We start from the raw sequence: 18,436 nt of genomic DNA, 5'->3' as shown, positions 1-18,436 counted from the left end.
CCAGCAAGAACTAGAGCATGAAAACATTCAATGTTAACAATTCTCCTAGACTTAAGAATACAATCTTTTCAACTAAGGTGAACCGCCATTGGCTATGTGAGCATATATCAATCAAGAATAATAGAAAAGATGTGCGCATTATGAAACTTGCCCCCACACTTAAGTTGTACATTGTCCTCAATATACACATGCAAGCTCACTCAAAATATATATATCATTCAAAAGCAAATGTGGAAGAAGCAATCAAAACACTACTCCTCTGACTCCTAGTGTTGCGTTTGATGAAGCTAATTCCATGGAAGTAGTGTTCCGACGGGTTGAGAGGCTCACACGGCCAAGTGCCTCAGCACCTTGGTCGTGCCCATGACTAAGTCTTAATTCCCAAGAAGACAAGACCATCTGCACGCATACACGAGGGGGGTTCAGTGAAGCTCAATAAAGACAAAATAACTTGAGTGCATATAAAAGATGAAGTAATGAATACAACTCGATGATGCGAAAAATGAAAATAAACTTAGAAGGACAATCCTTTCTGAGTGAACAAGTCTAAAAACAAGAAAAATAAAATAAATGCAAGAAAGTAAAGGAGAAGTCAAGTGTCAGTGCTACTCTCGGGGCTCTGTGCACTGCTATTCTTGGAGGCGCATTCGGGTGGGTCCACCGGTCTTGGGGGTCGAGGATGGAGGTCTTTGGAGGAGCCCGAGGGGCCTGAGGAGTACTCGGCCCTGTCAATACAAATGATGAGGCGACGTTTTCGGCTCTAAAATCTGCTATAACTGCGTCGAAAGCAGCGCCACAAACTACGTAGTGAGTGGTAACTGCGTGAGTCACGATCTTGGCAACCTCATTTCGAACCACCCCTATAGCATTCTCGAGCCTCTCAAAGCGATCATTGGCTCGAGATGGTGGCTATATGCAGCTGGGGGTGGCTCCTCCGCCCCTTTGGAGGTGCCCTACTGTCTCCATCGTTGCTAGGCGAGGCTCGGGAGGCGGGGGTGAGATGCTCACGCTTCATCACCCTCATCTCGGCTATCTCTGGAGCTGGTAGTACTAAAGCAAAAACCCCTGTCCGAACCCTGCGAACCATGCCCATCAACCGCATCATGTCTAGACTCAGGGGAGTATGTACACTCGTCTTCTCGGCCCCGCGAATCGAATCCAAGAGACCCATGCCCAACACTAATCTCGTAATGTAGGGGCAGAAGATCGCTCCCGAGTCTAGCATAGTGTCCACGATGTCGATGTACTCTATCGGGATGTGCCCTAAGTGAATCGGTACCGCTGTACCATCGAGTACAAAATACGGTAGCTCTGACGACTCGAGACACCGAGTGCTATCACCACGGCCATTCACCGACCTACTTATAATGGCATGCAAGTATCTATATGCAGGTCGTGAAAGGCACGTGGCCTTGGACACTCCCTGCTCGTACTAACCTTGACCACATAACACTCTGTAAGCTCTCTGCGGGGTCAAGGTTCTAGGGTAATCAGTCGGTAACCTCGCATATTCCTCTGTATCTGTGAATGCCTCCTCGTACAAGCCAAGTAGTACTGAAAACTGCGTAATACTCAAGCTATGGTGGTGTCCAAATACTCTGAACTGAATGGTGTCCACACTGTCGAAGCTCGCATACGATCTATCAAACTTGAATGATTATAGCACATCCACTGCAAACTCTCGGATGACTGGCTTTCTAATCCTCGATCTTATCAGCAAACTCATCTCCCTGCTGCAGATCTCGCAATATAGTCGTGTCTAAGAATCGAGTCTGCCTAAAACGGAGCCTCGACATGCGCTCATAGCGAACTTGATGCTCTAGAATTGTAAACCGCATGCCCTCGGGCTCAGGAGATGACTCACATGTCTCTTATCAGCTTGCTTCTTTGACCTAGGTGCCATAATCTGCAAGATTTAAACGAAATTGATCAAACATTTTGATAAACCAATCCTGCAGAAATCCACACGGTCTTGTGGAATTTCCACACGCCCGTGTCGATCCACGGGGCGTGAGAACCGCACCGCCACGCTTCAACAATCCAAAAATACAACTTAATAGTACTTCTAACTTCATTCTAAACATAAATCATCTTTCCAATTGAAGAAACGAAGCATTATTAACCAGGTTAATCGATATAAACCATGAATTGGCAAGGAAGATGATAAAAAAAAAACAACTTACCGACGCGATGGAGTGAGAAAAAGAAGAACCAGTCAGAAAACTTCACTAATATCCCACCAAATTAGAAGTCGTGAAGAGGGAGAGGAACTATCCTCTTTTAAACAGAGCCCACGACTTTTGGCGTTCTGTGCATCCACACGGGCGTGTGGAAATTCCCCTTGCCCGTGCGCCTCACTTCAACAGCACTACAGGGGTGTGCGCACGCCCCTGTGCTCTTTCGGGAAAATGCTCCTTTGACTCTGACTTCTCTCGCACGGGCGTGCGGAAAATACCCAAGCCCGTGTCCCCGACCCACAGGCGCAGCCGCACGCCCCCTGTGGCTTCCCTGGACATCCGAGAAAAACACTAAGTGTTTCACACACCCATGCTGAAATTCCCCACGGGCATGGACATTCACATGCCAAACTCACAGGGGCAGCCTCACGCCCCTGTGTCTTCTCGATATGGAGAGATCTCCTCTGCAGAGTTTCACACGGGCGTGCGGAAATTACCCACGCCCGTGCATGGTTCACAAGGTCACTCACAAGGGCGAGTCCACGCCCCTGTGTGCTTTCGGGAAAATTCGCCCAACTCTCAGAATTCACACGCTCGTGCGGAAATTACCCACGGGCATGTAACAGTCGCATGGTCATTCACATGGGCAGTCGCACGCCACTGTGCCTTCTCTGGATGAGCTCGCAGTGCAACCCCCACGGGCGTGTGGAAATTCCACACGCCTGTGTGTTTTCTCTGGATGACTTAGAAAAATCTGCAGGCTCTACGGAAAATTTCTGAACATGTTTACACACTCAGAGCTTGCCCTATTATGCAAATTTTACCAGTGAAAAATATGAAATAGAGCTCAAACGACCAAACTTTCGCCAATTCCTTATAAAACAAACGATGAATTTTAAAAATCCACAACAAAATCGCAGCACAAGCATCTAAAAATTACGACACCAACAATTAACAATTTATTCATGCAAACAAACTAAACTAAAAGATAAGAAAACAGTAAACACTTGGGTTGCCTCCCAAGAAGCGCTTGTTTAACGTCACTTAGCTTGACGTATCTTGTCTTACCTCACGGTGGTTCATGAATGAAAGTCGCCCTCTTACCCATGACTTGAAAGCATGATGAGCAAAGTCTCTTGTAGAAGGTGTATTATCGGGCTTTGGATCGCCAGCAATGGTTCATCCAACTTTTTTGGTTCATGTACGTCTCCAACAGTCTTGGAGCATTTTTGATGGCGTCTCCTAGCCCTCTTCATTTTCCGGAGCACCTTCTTCAATATCACCGGGGTAGATGTTACTTCTTCAGTCAACCCAAGCATCATTACTTCTTCATTGCTCTCCTCTTGGTCGAACAAACCTTCATATGGATCCAGGTTGAACATTTCCTGCATGTATTCATCAACAAGCTCATCAGTAGTGTCTAGAAAATACAAAGTGTTATCAAAATCGAGAGAATGCGGCATGGCTTCAGCAAGGCTCCTGCATCTTTCTTCTTGTTCGGCATGTTCTTTTGCAGCACCGCAGAGCATGAAGCATCTAGCACCACTGAAGCACTCTCCTCCAACTTTCTCTTGTTAGTCAACAAGTCTTTCAGGAACTTCGCATAGTTAGGCATTTGAGCTAATGCCTCTACAAAAGGAATGTTGATGTGGTGTTGCTTGAATAAGCTCAGGAACTTCTTATACTGTTCATCCCCTTGGTCATTCTTCAATCTATAGGGATAAGGGATTCTTGCCTTGAAAGGTGGGGATGCCACCTCTTTCTCTTTCTTTGTTCCTTCCTCAACCTCTACAACCTCGGGTGCGTGTTCTTTCGGCTTCTCACTCGGAAGCCTCCCTTCAACCCTCACGACCCGAGTTCTCAAAGTGATCGCCTTCACATGTTCTATAGGGGTTGGTTTCTGATTGCTTGGTAAACTTCCATGTGGATTTTTCGAGAGAGACTTACGCAATTTGCCCCCACCGATTTTTCAAGTTTGTGCAAAGAGGCGGTGTGGTTGCAGTGTAGCCTCGACCCGATTCAAACCGTGTATTTGCAGATTGAACAAATCTAGCCAAGTGCTTCTCTAAATCCGTCATTCGGGTTTCCAAGCACTGAAAAGTTTGCTTTTCCACTTGAGGGGCATGTTGTTGTTGTTAGAAACCCGGTGGCCCCATGGTCTTTTTTGGTCCTTGATTACTCCATGAAAAGTTGGGATGATTCTTCCAACCTGAATTGTAAGTATTGCTATATGGGTTCCCTTGAGGTCTCATGCCATTATCTACAAAGTCAACGTTTTCCACTGAAGAAACATCACCAATAACGATCGGGCAATCGGAGGGAGCATGTCCTCCACCACAACCGGTGCAATTGGTCACGGCTGCAACTCTATTCGAAGCTATGAGATCTAGCTTCTTACTAAGACTCTCTACTTGCGCCGCCAATGAGGTTACCGCATCAATTCATGGAGACCGGCCACCTTCTTCTTCTCCCTAGCATTCCATTGGTAGCTATTTAACCCCATTTCCTCAATTAATTGACGAGCCTCATCGGGAGTTTTGCTACCTAAGGTACCTCCTGCTGCCGCATCCAAGAGTTGCCTTGTACTCATGTTCAAACCATTGTAAAAGGTTTGAACAATCATCCACTCCGGGAATCCGTGTTGTGGACACTTTCTCAGGAGCTCCTTGAACCTTTCCCATGTCTCGAATAGAGACTCTAATTCCATTTGAACAAAGGACGAGATCTCATTCCTAAGCTTTGATGATTTTCTGGGAAGAAAATAACGGGCTCGAAAAGCTTCTACCATCTCCTCCCATGTAGTGATTGATGCTCTAGGTAATGAGTGTAGCCACTGCTTCGCTCTCCCCTTCAAGGAAAATGGGAAGGCTCTCAATTTGATGGCATCATCAGTCACCCCATTTATCTTCAGCATATCACACACCTCGAGAAAGCTCTCTATGTGACTGTTTGGATCCTCATCGGCCAAACCGTTGAATTGTGCGAACTGCTGCAGTATATGGATGAATGCCGGCTTTAGCTCGAAGTTCTGAGCTGTAATCGGGGGTCGAACAATACTCGATTGTGTCCCCAACACTGAAGGTCTGGCATAGTCGGATAGTGTTCGCTGTTGCTCATTTTGTTCTGCCATATTTTCTGATTCCTCTCCTTCCAAATCAGCTGAATTATGCTGTTCTTGCCCAGGTTCTTTCCCTTTTTTTCTAATTGTACGTTCAAGCTCAGGGTCTCTTTCAATCAATATTGATGGATTCCCTCGGATCATAACCTGGAGCTGCACCAAAAAGAAAGAAAAAGGAAATCAGAACAATGATAGAATAAGAAGATGTAAAATAGAATGTGTGGTGAAATAGCTAAGAAAACAAAGTACAAAGTATCTCTAAACGTCTAGCTCCCCGGCAAGTGCACAGGTTTGTCAAAGTAATAATCCCGGGTGAGCGGGTATCGAATCCACATGGAGTAGGGAATAAAAATACTTAATTCAATTCTTAGCTATGTAAAAGATAAATGATAATGAGTGTGATAATGATTCAATTCTCAACAGTAAAAGCAACAAGTAAGATAGCAAAAGTAAAGAAGGGGGTAAGGCAATCGATAAAGATGGGGTACCCAGATAATGCTCCACTTAGGATAATTGTTTCAAGTGCAAGAACCCTCTATTATGCTTCCTAATCAATGCAATGGTGAGTCGTGGAAATCCTTAATTACATAGTCCGAAATCTAAGGTCAACTATGCCTAACTCTATACATGTCCCGGAGGAGAAATCGAACAATCTCAACACCTCGCACTCGCATAGAGTTCCAATGAGCTCTAGGGATTCCAAGTGATAAATCTTTTCCTAATTATAGACCTAACCCTTTGGTTAAGGTGGAAGGTCCCTAACCACAATTGAGCCCTAGATACTAAGATCACCTCAACGCTTCACTCCGTTGCACGCGCAAGTAAGCCCCAGTGGAAGTTCATTCCTTAGACCATTCACTCTATTATGGCCGCAAAGAACTCGAGGAATGGAGGTAGAATCTATCACACCGGAGGGGAAATGGGACGCTCCTGTACCTCTCGACTCACCCTCTCAACCCTCTCCAACCTAGCTTTATCTAACGCTCGTGGTGTGTCACTCACTCACAAGGTTACCAACAAGAACTCTCAACCCTAGTGTCACTCTAGGGGAAATGTTCATACAATCAAGCATTCAAGGTTGGAACTCACAATAAACATCAATTAATTGAAAGCATAATAAAGAGGTTCAAAGAAACAAATACATCCTAGGGTTCGCACTACCCGATAGGGGTTTAGCTCTCCATTGAGCTAAGTACAATCAAAGAAATAGAATGTAAAAGCAATGAATCCATAAAGAAACCCCCTCTATAGTTGTGTCTATGATCTTGTGGAAAGTCCTCTACTCGTCGTCCAAGGATTCCCTTTGTCCGGGTATAGGATACGCCTCAAGCGAAGCTCCCTACCAACCTTCTTCCCTAAGGATCGACAATGTCGGGAGCCGTAGAACCTCTCCAAAACCTTGGCCAATACCCTCAAAAATCCTAGCCGAAGCCCTCTCAAGTTGGGGAAAAGATGGAGAAAAGAATACCAAAAATCAGGGCTAAATCGGGCTTTTAAATAGGGTGGAATCGAGGCGACTACAGGCGTGCATGCTCCACGCGCCCGTCAGGGAATTCCACACGGGCTGGATAATTTCCACATGCCCGCATGGGATTCTCTGCTTCTCCGGTTTCTCTACGGTGGAGCGGTGTTGCTACAGATATGCAATGCAGTGTTGTTGCGCGTTGCTCGCTTCTGATTCGACCCGAATAGCTTCCCAATTCCATACTTTCATTGGGGTAACGCGTTCACGTCGTGGATCACTTGCTTCTTCAATGGTGTACACGTTGGTGGAGCTGTTGTTCTATGTGCATAAGTCGGAATGCTCGAATGGGACTGCCTTTGTGCCCGTCCAAATGGATGTGCCCACTCGAATACGAGGAGGTTGGCACACACTCTCGCATCTCACATCAACCTATGTCTTCGCGTTTGAACCTTAGCAAGATTTCCACCAAAATTGGTGCATTACGATCCACATTGGCCTGTTTCCTTCATACTCAGCCTCACAGCCCTACCTGCATAAAAGTAACATAAAACACACATATTAGTGTAAAAACCCCGAGAAAAGTAATGCTTAACATAAGGAATGAGCGGCAGCATTCGTATCGCTGACAAGCACTTATCAATTGGCCTTTTATTAGGATTATCATAGCCCAATCATTAAATATTGCCTACTACTACAAAAATCTAAAGTCCAACGCAGTCCCCTTACCTCATCGCCCATCTCCACCGCTCCCGCTTTACCTCCGGCTCTAAAACCCACACCACCAACGCAGTGAGCCCACCAAATCCCCCACCGGGTTTGTCCATGCCACCATTTCCACCCCGACCACTCCAGCAACCCCTATCCCATCGATCATCTACACCCTTCCCGCTTTCCCTCCATCCTTGATGGAACCAATCACAGCCCCCTTACATTAACCTACATGCCTTATCTTCATAAGAGAGGTTGGGTTGATGTGTTATCACAATCATGGGTGGTATAATGTTACTCTTTTTATGCCGCCGCCAACTTCCACCCTTCCAATGTGTGACAAGGGTACCTCCCATGCCAGAGGTTGAGTTGGAGGTTCAAATGCAGGCGTCGCCATGACCCTCATGCTGCTCTCTCTCTCTCTCTCTATATATATATATATATAGATACATGTATGGATTACTTATACATAAATGGTTATATACTTATATGTGGATGACTTTTATGAATTTTCTCTAGTTACAAGTATAAATTACTTATATATAGATGGTTATCTACTTATATGTGGATGGCTTTTATAAAGCTTTAAATAATGGTAATTTTAGTTGATTTACAATGATTAAGAAGCTTAACTAAAATTAAATTATAGTCTTAAATATATGAAAAAATTATACTAACAATCTAAATTTACCCTTATTTAAAATCCATCAAATTTAAATTAACTTATCTATATATTAATTATCTTTTATTCCATCTAAAATGGTACTTTGCATTTTCAAAAAGTATTAGAAAATGTAGAAACACATTAAAAATAAAAGATAAATTTTTTTACTAAAATATTAAATATTATTAAAAAATATTTAAACGAAAATATAATAATGAATAAGAGATAAAAGACATAAATAGAATATGAGAGAATAGAAGTCGGAAGCTTGTGGATACAATAAATCTTGGGGAGGATTTGAATTACCCACTTCCTTTTCAAAATAATCTATACTCCACTCACCAAACCATTACTACACAATGATTTTGTCAGTGTTAATTGCATATTCATGCCTTACATACCTTACAAACAACAAAACCAACGTGAATTTGCCTGATAAAAACCCATTTAAGCATTAGGCACGAGACATAAACATTTGGATTATCAGCCCAACCATTAAATAAGGCCTACTAATATAAAATCTAAAATTCAACATGGTATCAAGGCCCATTAAACACCAACCGAGAATAAAAATCCAAGGACTAGTATAAAACTCCATCTCCGACTATGAAAAAGAGAGAGAGAAACCTATAACCGGTTGAACTAAAAGGTTGTTGGAATGATTAAGTGACAGCAATAGATAGTCCCCATTGGCATAAACAAAAGTAAAAAGTGTCTTTCGGGCTTATATAATTAAAGTGGAATAACACAAACAACCTTGAGGTTTTCGTACATTGGCATTCATTTTAAATTATTATAGCCCAATAATTACATACAACACTGTTAATGAAAAATCTCAAAAATCCACGATCACTCGCTACCTAGTCGATATCCAACCCTCTACCGTTTCCTCCGCCCAAAAATCCACATGGCCATCGTCTGTCTAGACAATCGCCATCCTAGCCATCCCCACTTACATTCCAACCCCAACTACTATGCCCGCCGACTACCGCTTTGACCATCTGCATCCTTCCCACTTCCCCTCTTTCCCCGACCTCATTGATCACAACACAAGTACGTCACCTAACCTACCTTATCTTCAAAAGAGAGGTTGAAATGATATGATTATTGCTCTAAGGGTTATTATAATCTTTGGCAGGATACCCGAATTCTTTTGATGCCGCCACCAACTCCCATCCTTCTGATGATTCACAAGGGCACCCACCATCCTGAAGGTTGAGTTGGAGGTTCAAATGCAAGCACCACCATGACACTCATGCTGCTCTCTCTCTCTCTCTCTCTCTCTCTCTCTCTCTCTCTCTCTCTCTTAATACATGTATGCATTACTGATACACAGATTGTTATATACTTATATGTGGATGGTTTTTATGAATTATCACTAGATACATGTATGGATTACTTATACACGGATTGTTATATATGAATTACTTTTACACTAATTGTTATATACTTATATGCGAATAGCCTTTATAAATATTTAAATAAAGGTAATTCTTGTTGATTTACATCGATTAAGGAGACTTAACTAAAACTAGTTTTAAGAGTCTTAAATATTATAAACAAAAAGTATACCAACTATCTAAATTTACCCTATATATAAAAATTACATCAAATTTCATTAACTTATCACGGCACATCAATTATCTATTATTCCATCTCAAAATGGTACTTTACACTTTTTAGATTATATTAGGAAGGGTGGAAACACATTAAACAATAAAAATAAATTTATTTAAAAAATATTTAATATATTTTTAATTTTTATAAATGGATATATAATGATGAATAAGAGAAAAAGACCCTCATGTGAAGCTGGCATGAGCCCTCGCATCTCATCTCTCTCTCTCTCTCTAGATACATGTATGGATCGGTTATACAAAGATGGTGCGATGCCATGACCCTCATGCAGCCTCTCTCCTCTCTCTCCTCCATATACATGTAAGGATTAGTTATACGGATGGGTATAACACTATATGTAGAGAGGGCACATGTTTCGTGATCGTGCTCGTGGGGCTAGATTCGCTCAGGTTTTCGGGTTCAGTCGTAGCCGGGAACCGAGCCCGCACATGTACTGAGAGCGGAAGCCGGGCGGGCTAAGCGTGAGAACCTCTCGGGTCCGGTTCACTCACTAGAATGAATCGGGCCCGTCCCACATTATCACACGATCGCTGGTCTAGGCCAAGCCCCGCTTTGGCCCTGAGGAGTTTTCTACATTATTATTATTATTTTGTTAAGTAATAGTTTATTATTAAATTCAAATACAAGTTAAAGCTTCTAAAAATTGGTGTCATGGATGGAATTTGATCGAGGAAAACACCAATAGGAAATCATAACCTTTACCAATTGGCCTATAAGTTTTTCATTTCTTAATATAAAACATCTTTTATAGTACTTCAGCTATAGTAATGTGCTACTGATAGAACTATGCTACAGATATGAGACACGGTTTCTTCTTTTTCTCACCCAAATTGTATTCTTGTGTTCTCCACGGCTCCTCCATTCCCTACAATGCAAATATACACGATTAATCATAAAACGGTCATCCATTCCTACAAAAATACATGCTAAGTGTATAACATACATGTACTAAAATATGTACATTTGACACTTATCACTTCACAGCAGTGTAGGGATTGCCAAGTAATACACCTCGTGTAAGAACACAATGACTCATGTTCCACGGCTGAAGGAGCTCTATTACCCCTTCATGACCTATTATCTAACCTAACATCTTAAGCATGGTGAATTACTCTAATCAATGCAAGAAAGTAAACAAAATACAATTATATGAATTAAGGAACAAGACAAGTGATGTGCAAGAGCTACAATAATATGCAAAGGCTCATGGATGTGGGTCACTGGAGGGTAATCATGACACATGGATGTACAATAGAACATAGAAAGGGAGATGTAGACCGCGGATCTCAAGATGAGATCAACCTCGATTTTTCGACTGAACCTTAATCGTACGAGTGTTAAAATGGAATTTCTCTAACCAACATCCCTACGATTTTCATTAAGTACATGGAGATCCTAAGATAAAGGTAAATGATAAGTGCTTGAGTACACATATTTTTATATATGTTTTACATGCATTGAGCATCATTTTTACCATGGTTTATGTCTCATATTGTGTGTTGGTGTTCTTTTTACGCATATAGGTTGTGAATGCCTTGAAGAGTAAAAAGGAAGCAAAGATAGGCTATAAAGACACAATGTCGAGAGTTCTTGTTTAATTCAAGGACCAATACACGAGAGGAGTTCATAAACGTGGAGATGTGTGCCAACATCCAAGAAGATTGAAGTCAATTCACTAGTTGGAAGGGCAAAAAGGCATCCACATCTTCATGTTCCTTCTCTTTATAAAGATTGCAAGAACTCTCAAAGATACGTCGATTAAGAAAAGTTACATGGAGTTCTAGGGATTCCAAGTGATAAACTCTATTCCTATGTGTAGATCTAACCCTTTGGTCTAGGCGAAAGACCCCTAATCACAATTAAGCCATACATACTAAAGTCACTTCAACGCTTCACTCTGTTGCTCGCTCAAGTAAGCCCTAGAAGAGTTCATCCTTTAGTTCTTCACTCTATTGTAATCGTAAAGAACTCTAGGAATTGGAGATAGGATAAATCACACTGTAGGGGAAAGGGGACGCTTCGGTACATCTCGACTCATCCTCTCAACACTCTCCATGGAGGAAGACACGATCAAAAATGAAATCGAAAGTAAAATCAAGTAATTCATAGGAAAACCTGATGGTCTTGTGGGGTAGCCTCTTCTTCACCAAAGGTCACCTTGTTCGGCATAGGGCACATCTCGCCGGATCGGTGCCGATGAAAGCTCCCCCAATAACCTTCTCCCAAGAGAAGCGTGGTGTCGAATCCGTAGGACCACTCCAAAGACTTGCCAAAAGCCTCTCAAAACCCTAGCCGAGGGCCTCTCAAAAGATGGGGAGAAGTTAGAGAGAAGGATGAAATTAGGCTGGAATCGGGCATCCACACGCCCCAGTCAATTCTCCACACGGGTCTATGGAATTTCCACATGGGCGTGGGAAATTTCCACACTCCAGTGTAGATTCTCTGAAACCTGATTTTCGGCCGGCTGTGAACAATAACTACTACAGTGTTTTGCTATAGTGATTTTCTACAGTAAACTGCTATAGTCCTCCACCAAAACATTCCCAATTCCACACTTTTCATCGAGGCAACATAAACGGGCACATGTTTATGCCATAGATCGCAACTCTTCTTCGATGAAAGTCCTTATTGGTGAAGATCTTGCTATCAATGCGCAAGTCAGGATACTCACATGTGACTGCCTTTGTGCCTCTCCAACTCATTGTAATGCTTTGACTACATTGAGTTTGGCACACATTCATGTATCTTAGAGCCCCACTTATGTTTTCGTGTTTGTTCCTTCCAGGATTCCACCAAATAGTGCGTTCACGATCTACTTTTGGCTTCTTTTCTTAATACTCAGCTTCACAACCCTAAATCCGCAAAAGAACACAAATACACATGCATTAATGCTTAAACCTGATAAAAGTAATGCTCATTGTAAGGAAAGAACACTTCGCATTCTTAACACATAGGCACTTATCAGGAAATAATATAATAAAAAACAGTAACAAAAAATAAACAAATTAAAACTTGTAAAATACGTATGCATCCATCCGGTAATTAAGGAGTATTGATAACATCATCTGTTGCATCTTGTCCAGCCGTACAAAACCATGAGGTCACTTAGTTGGAGGGATGAAACCAGTGTGGGTTTTAGCTCGAAGAATTTCAGAATTTTTTTCAGCAGTGAGCTTTTCTTAGAGCACTCGACCACTCCTCAAAGTTATCACCTTCACTTGCCTTCTTGGGTTAGTTTTAGTGTTACTTGGCAAGCTTCCTAGAGGCCTTTCTGCTAGTGACTTCGCTATTTGTCCCACTTGATTCTCTAAATTATGCAAGAAAGCGGTGTGATTACGCAGTGTTGCCTCTATGTTTTGGAACCTTGTGTCGGTTTATTGAATAAACTTTGACAAAACCCTTTCTAACTCTGAAACTCTCTCTAGAATCGAAGGTGTTTGTTAAAATCCTGGTGGTGCAGCATCCTTTTGTTGCCCTTGAGTGCCCCATGAGAGATTTGGGTGATTCCTCCACCCTTGGTTGTAGGTGTTCCTATAAGAATTACCTTGTCCTCTTTGTGAATTACCCACAAAATCTACTTGTTCAATTGAGGCTAGAGTAGCAATCGAGATATGACAATCGGATGGCATATGCGAACACCACAACCCTCACAACTTGTGATTATCGCTACTGATAAGTGCTTGAGTATACATATTTTTATGTATATTTTACATGCATTGAGCATCATTTTTACCATGGTTTATGTCTCATATTGTGTATTTGGTGTTTTTTTACACATACAGGATGTGAATGTCTTGAAGAGTAAAAAGGAAGCAAAGATAGGCTATAAAGACACAATGTTGGGAGTTCTAGTTCAATTCCAAGGACCAAGACATGAGAGGAGTTCATTGACGTGGAGATGTGTGCCAACTTCCAAGAGGATTCAAGTCAATCCACTAGTTCGAAAGGTACAAAGGCAACCACATCTTCATGTTTCTTCTCTTTGTTAAGATTGGAAGACCTTTCAAAGATGCGTCGATGAAGAAAAGTCTTATAGCCTACCACATGGACTTGTACTCAGAGATATGGCCTCAAGAGAAGAGTTTTTGGACCATGTTCATACGCCCACGTGGAAATTCACGCGCCCGCGTGGAAATTCCTGCAACCCATGGCGCATGGAAAAATCCACATGGGCGTGGGGGCACGTGATTTGCAGCGTTTTTGGGCTATAAAGCAGGTCGTTGCCCTATTCTTTGACATCTTTTGTGCGGATCTTGAGGGGTGAGGGCGGCTAGGGTTTTGGAGAGGAGGTCTTTGCCAATTTGGAGGTTGTTCTTCACCAACTTTGATAGTTTTCTTCACCGTCATAGCACTTGGGAAGCCACCGGCGACCTAACTTCAGAGAGGAATCCTTCAAGACATTGAACTACCCACCACCGCCAATCATCACGAATTCAAGGGGGTTTTCTCTATGGTTTTTGTTGCTTTTCATTGTATTAATCATTATCTTGTAACGTGCCCCATGGAGGGCTAAACCCTAGTAGGTACTTGGGCATGTGAACCCTAGGATCTATTCTTTTGTATTGATTTGCTTTATGTTCCCATTGATTGCATGTTTTATTGATCCTTGTAGTTGATTGTATATGCACGATTTGTTACTTTGATGAGAGAGAGATCTCTATTAGAGTTAGAACTTCAAGGTTAATGAGGGTTGAGAGGGTGAGTCATGAGATAGTGGAGCGTCCCCTTTCCCTTCCAATTGAGTGTTTTTTTATCTCTGTATTCCCTAGACTCTATGCAACCATATTTCTGTATGAGGTGTGAGATTGAGAGATTTCTCCTGCCAAGACCTTGTAGGGGTTAGGGATCGCTCATGAGGAATTAGGGGTTGGATCTATCTTTAGAAATTGGTTTCACTCTTAGGTGTCCCTAGAGCGTATTGTGGTCATATTGTGTATGAGGTCTTGAGATTGAGCGATTGCTCTACCGGGACCTTGTAGGGGACTAGTACCAGTGGCTTCGAGGCAAGGGCTGGTTGTTTTTGGATTACCTCGACTTATTATACTCGGCTTAGAAGCATTTAGCGAATCTGGAACTTCATGTTAGATCCTAGAGGGAGCATTGCCCGGATATCTCATCTTTATTGATTGAGATTCTCCCTCCATTTCACCCCTGTATGTTCATCTCCGGTATTCATTTCCTCGCACATTAGATCACCACACCTTTCCATTTATCATTAGGCTAGAAAGCAGAGAAGAAGTAAGTACTAGTAGTACTGTTCCCTGTGGATTCGACTACATGACTCACCGGGTATTTTATTACTTCGACACCCGTGCACTTGCGGGTTACACGCGTATTCAGACGTGTCAAGTTTTTGGCACCGTTGCCGGGGAACAGGATATTAGGAACGCTAGGACTTTGCGGCTCTAGCCACTTATCTTTTTCTTTATTTTGTCTAGTCCACACTTTCTTTTTCTTCCATCATTCTCATCAATTTTTATTTTGTTTTTTTTTATCTATTTCACTCTATCTTTTTCCACCGTTCTATTTTGTTTTATTTTGTCTTATTTACTTTTTCTTGCATGGAACTTGAATAATGATTGATCTACTTATGGAATTATGTTCACAGGTTGATGCTATCACTAGAAAAATTGATTGACTTGTTAGTGTTCATCAACAATACAATCTATGTCGCACCACATATCATCCAACTCGAAGGAGCTACCCAAATCACTTATGGGATATTTATGGATAATAATGGGAAGCACCTCATCAAGAACTTCATTGGGATGAGAAAGTTGAAGAAGATGCACTTCAGTTGGAAAGAGTGTTACCGAGATTTATTGAAGCAACCGATGCGTGTTTTCAAAATATTGAGGCCACATTAAGTTGTCTCGAGATCTCCATCAAAAACCTTGAGCATCAATTAGGAGAGATCTTGAACATGCTTGCTAAGGAAAAAGAAGAATTTGAAAAAGCAAGGCAAGTGTCTCCGAGACATGATGAGGTCATGATCAACATTGATGAAGTTTGGCAAATGGAGTACATTGGTGTAGAAAATGAAAAGAAAGAAGTTGAATATAATTTTGAGATTTTGTATTGTGTAAATGAAGATTGTGTTAGTGAGCGAGAAAATTGTCAAGGGGATTTGGTAGTGTCATGCTATTCTCAAGTTAAAAATATACAAGAAGAACCAAATCCTAAGGTAATGGAACAAGCATCTCTCTTTGGGATTGATCAATTCATACAAGCACTAAAGAAAGAGGTTTTGGGGAAGGGAAAAAAGATGTGGGAAGGGAAAAAGGTGTGAAAAATTCCACACGCCTCGTGTTTTGTCTCGGATACCTTAGAAAACTCTTTAGGCTCTGCAGAAAATTCCTTAACATATAAAGACACTTAGAGCCTACTTTCATTATGCAAATACACCAGAGAAAAATGCAAAAGATGCTCAAACAACCAAAAACTTTACCATACTCATTTAAACACGCGTGTGCACCAAAGATCCACAAGAAAATCATAGCAATAGCATATCAAAATCAGGACACCAACACTCAAAAACCTTATTCATGCAAACACTAAACTATAAACTAGAAAAAAACAATAAAGACTTGGGTTTGCCTCCCAAAAAGTGCTTGTTTAACGTCACTAAACAACGTGCCTTGTATTACCTCATGGGGGCTGATAGATGAAGGTTTCCCTCTTACCCATAACTTGGAAGCATGATGAACATAACCTCTTGAAGGCAGAGGGGGACTTGTCGATCTTGTTACCATTTGAGGGCTTGTCACATTTGTTCCTTTCATGCACATCCCCAATAGCCTTGAGGCATTTCTTGTGGGATCTTCTCGCTCGCTTCATCTTTCGGAGCATATTTTTCATGATCCCAGGAGTAGGTAGTGCTTTTTCCTCTAGACCAAGCATCATCAACTCCTCCTTCTCGTATGGGTCCGGATTCAACATTTACTGCAACATATTCATCGATTAGTTCATCAGTAGTGTCTAGAAAATATAAAGTATCATCAAAGTCAAGAGAATGTCGCATGGCTTCGGCGAGGCGGTATGTGAGCTTGCCATGTCCAACCCTCAGTGTCAACTTCCCACCGTCTATGTAGATTAGTGGCTTGGAAGTGCGCAAGAATGGCCTCCCAAGTATCAAAGAACATCTACATACTCATCGACATCTAACACTACGAAGTCTACAGGAAATATATACTTGTCCACCTTGACAAGCACGTCTTCAATGATGCCTCTCGGATGTCTCACCGTTCAGTCTACCAATTGCAATGTCATCCAAGAGGGCCTAGGCTCTCCCTAGCCTAGCTTCTGAAAGAAAGAGTATGGCATGATGTTGATACTGGCCCCTGAGTCCGCCAATGCCATCTCTACACCTGACAAGGTCCCTTTGCTTATATCCCGGAAGTGCACGGGTTTTTAAAAATAATAATCCCGGATGAGTGGGTATCGTATCCACAAGGATTAGGGAATAAAAATACTAAATTCGCTTCTTATCTATGTGAAAAGTGAATAGTGATATATGTGACAATGACTCAATTCTCAAAAGTAAAAACAACAAGTAAGAGAGCACAAGTAAAGGAGAAGGTAAGGCAATCGATAAAGATGGGGTGCCCGGATATTGCTCTGCCTAGGACAACCATTTCAAGTGCAAGAACCCTCTATTATGCTTCCTAATTAATGCAATAGTGAGTCATAGAAATCCTTAATTACATAGTCCCAAATCTAAGGTCAACCATGCCTAACTCTATACATGTCCCGGAGGAGAGATTGGATAACCTCTCAACCTCGCAATCGCATAGAATTGCAAAGAGCTCTAGGGATTCTAAGTGATAAATCTCTTCCTAATTATAGACTTAACCCTTTGGTCCAGGTGGATGGTCCCTAACCATAATTAAGCCCTAGATACTAAGATCACTTCTACGCTTCACTCCATTGCACCCGCAACTAAGCCCCAGTAGAAGGTCATCCCTTAGACCATTCACACTATTATGACCGCAAAGAACTCGAGGAACGGAGGTAGAATCTAAAACATTGGAGGGAGCAGGGGACGCTCACATGCCTCTCAACTCACCCTCTCAATCCTCTCCAACCTAGCTTTGTCTAACACTCATTGTGTGTCACTCACTCACAAGGTTACCAACAAGAACTCTCAACCCTAGTGTCACTCTAGGGGAGTATTCAAACAATCAAGCATTCAAGGTTGGAACTCACAATAAACATTAATTAATTGAAAGCATAATCAAGAGATTCAATGAAATGAATACATCCTAGGGATCACAAATACCAAAGTACCCACTAAGGGTTTAGCTCTCCATGGAGCTAATCACAATCAAAGAAATAGAATGTAAAGCAATGAATCCATAGAAAACCTCTCGATAGTCATGTCGATGGTCTTGTGGAGAGTGCTCTACTCGTCGCAAAGGGTCCTTTATCCGGCCTAGGATACACCTTGCTGGATCGGTGCCGATGAAAGCTCTCCCAATAACCTTCTTCCAAATGACGCACGATATTAGAGCCATAGAACCTCTCTAAAACCTTAGCCAATACCTCTCAAAACCCTAGCCGAAGCCCTCTCTCAAGTTGGGGAAAAGATGGAGAAAAGAATGCTTAAATCGGGGCTGAATCGGCCTTAGATAGGGCTGGAATCGGGGATCCACATGCCCCTGTGGACG

The 18,436-nt window shown here is 42.1% G+C and overlaps 1 non-coding gene across 1 annotated transcript; it reads left to right on the top strand.

Annotated features, from left to right (window-relative positions):
- Positions 1-4,810: 4,810 nt before the first annotated feature.
- On the top strand, positions 4,811-4,917 carry LOC120267060. Its single transcript, XR_005538391.1, has one exon. It is a non-coding gene; the product is annotated as a small nucleolar RNA R71 (small nucleolar RNA).
- The last annotated feature ends 13,519 nt before the right edge of the window (positions 4,918-18,436 follow it).

Source organism: Dioscorea cayenensis, chromosome 1 (genome assembly GCF_009730915.1).
Source record: "Dioscorea cayenensis subsp. rotundata cultivar TDr96_F1 chromosome 1, TDr96_F1_v2_PseudoChromosome.rev07_lg8_w22 25.fasta, whole genome shotgun sequence".
NCBI lineage: Eukaryota > Viridiplantae > Streptophyta > Magnoliopsida > Dioscoreales > Dioscoreaceae > Dioscorea > Dioscorea cayenensis.
This window is presented reverse-complemented; position numbering and strand designations above follow the sequence as displayed.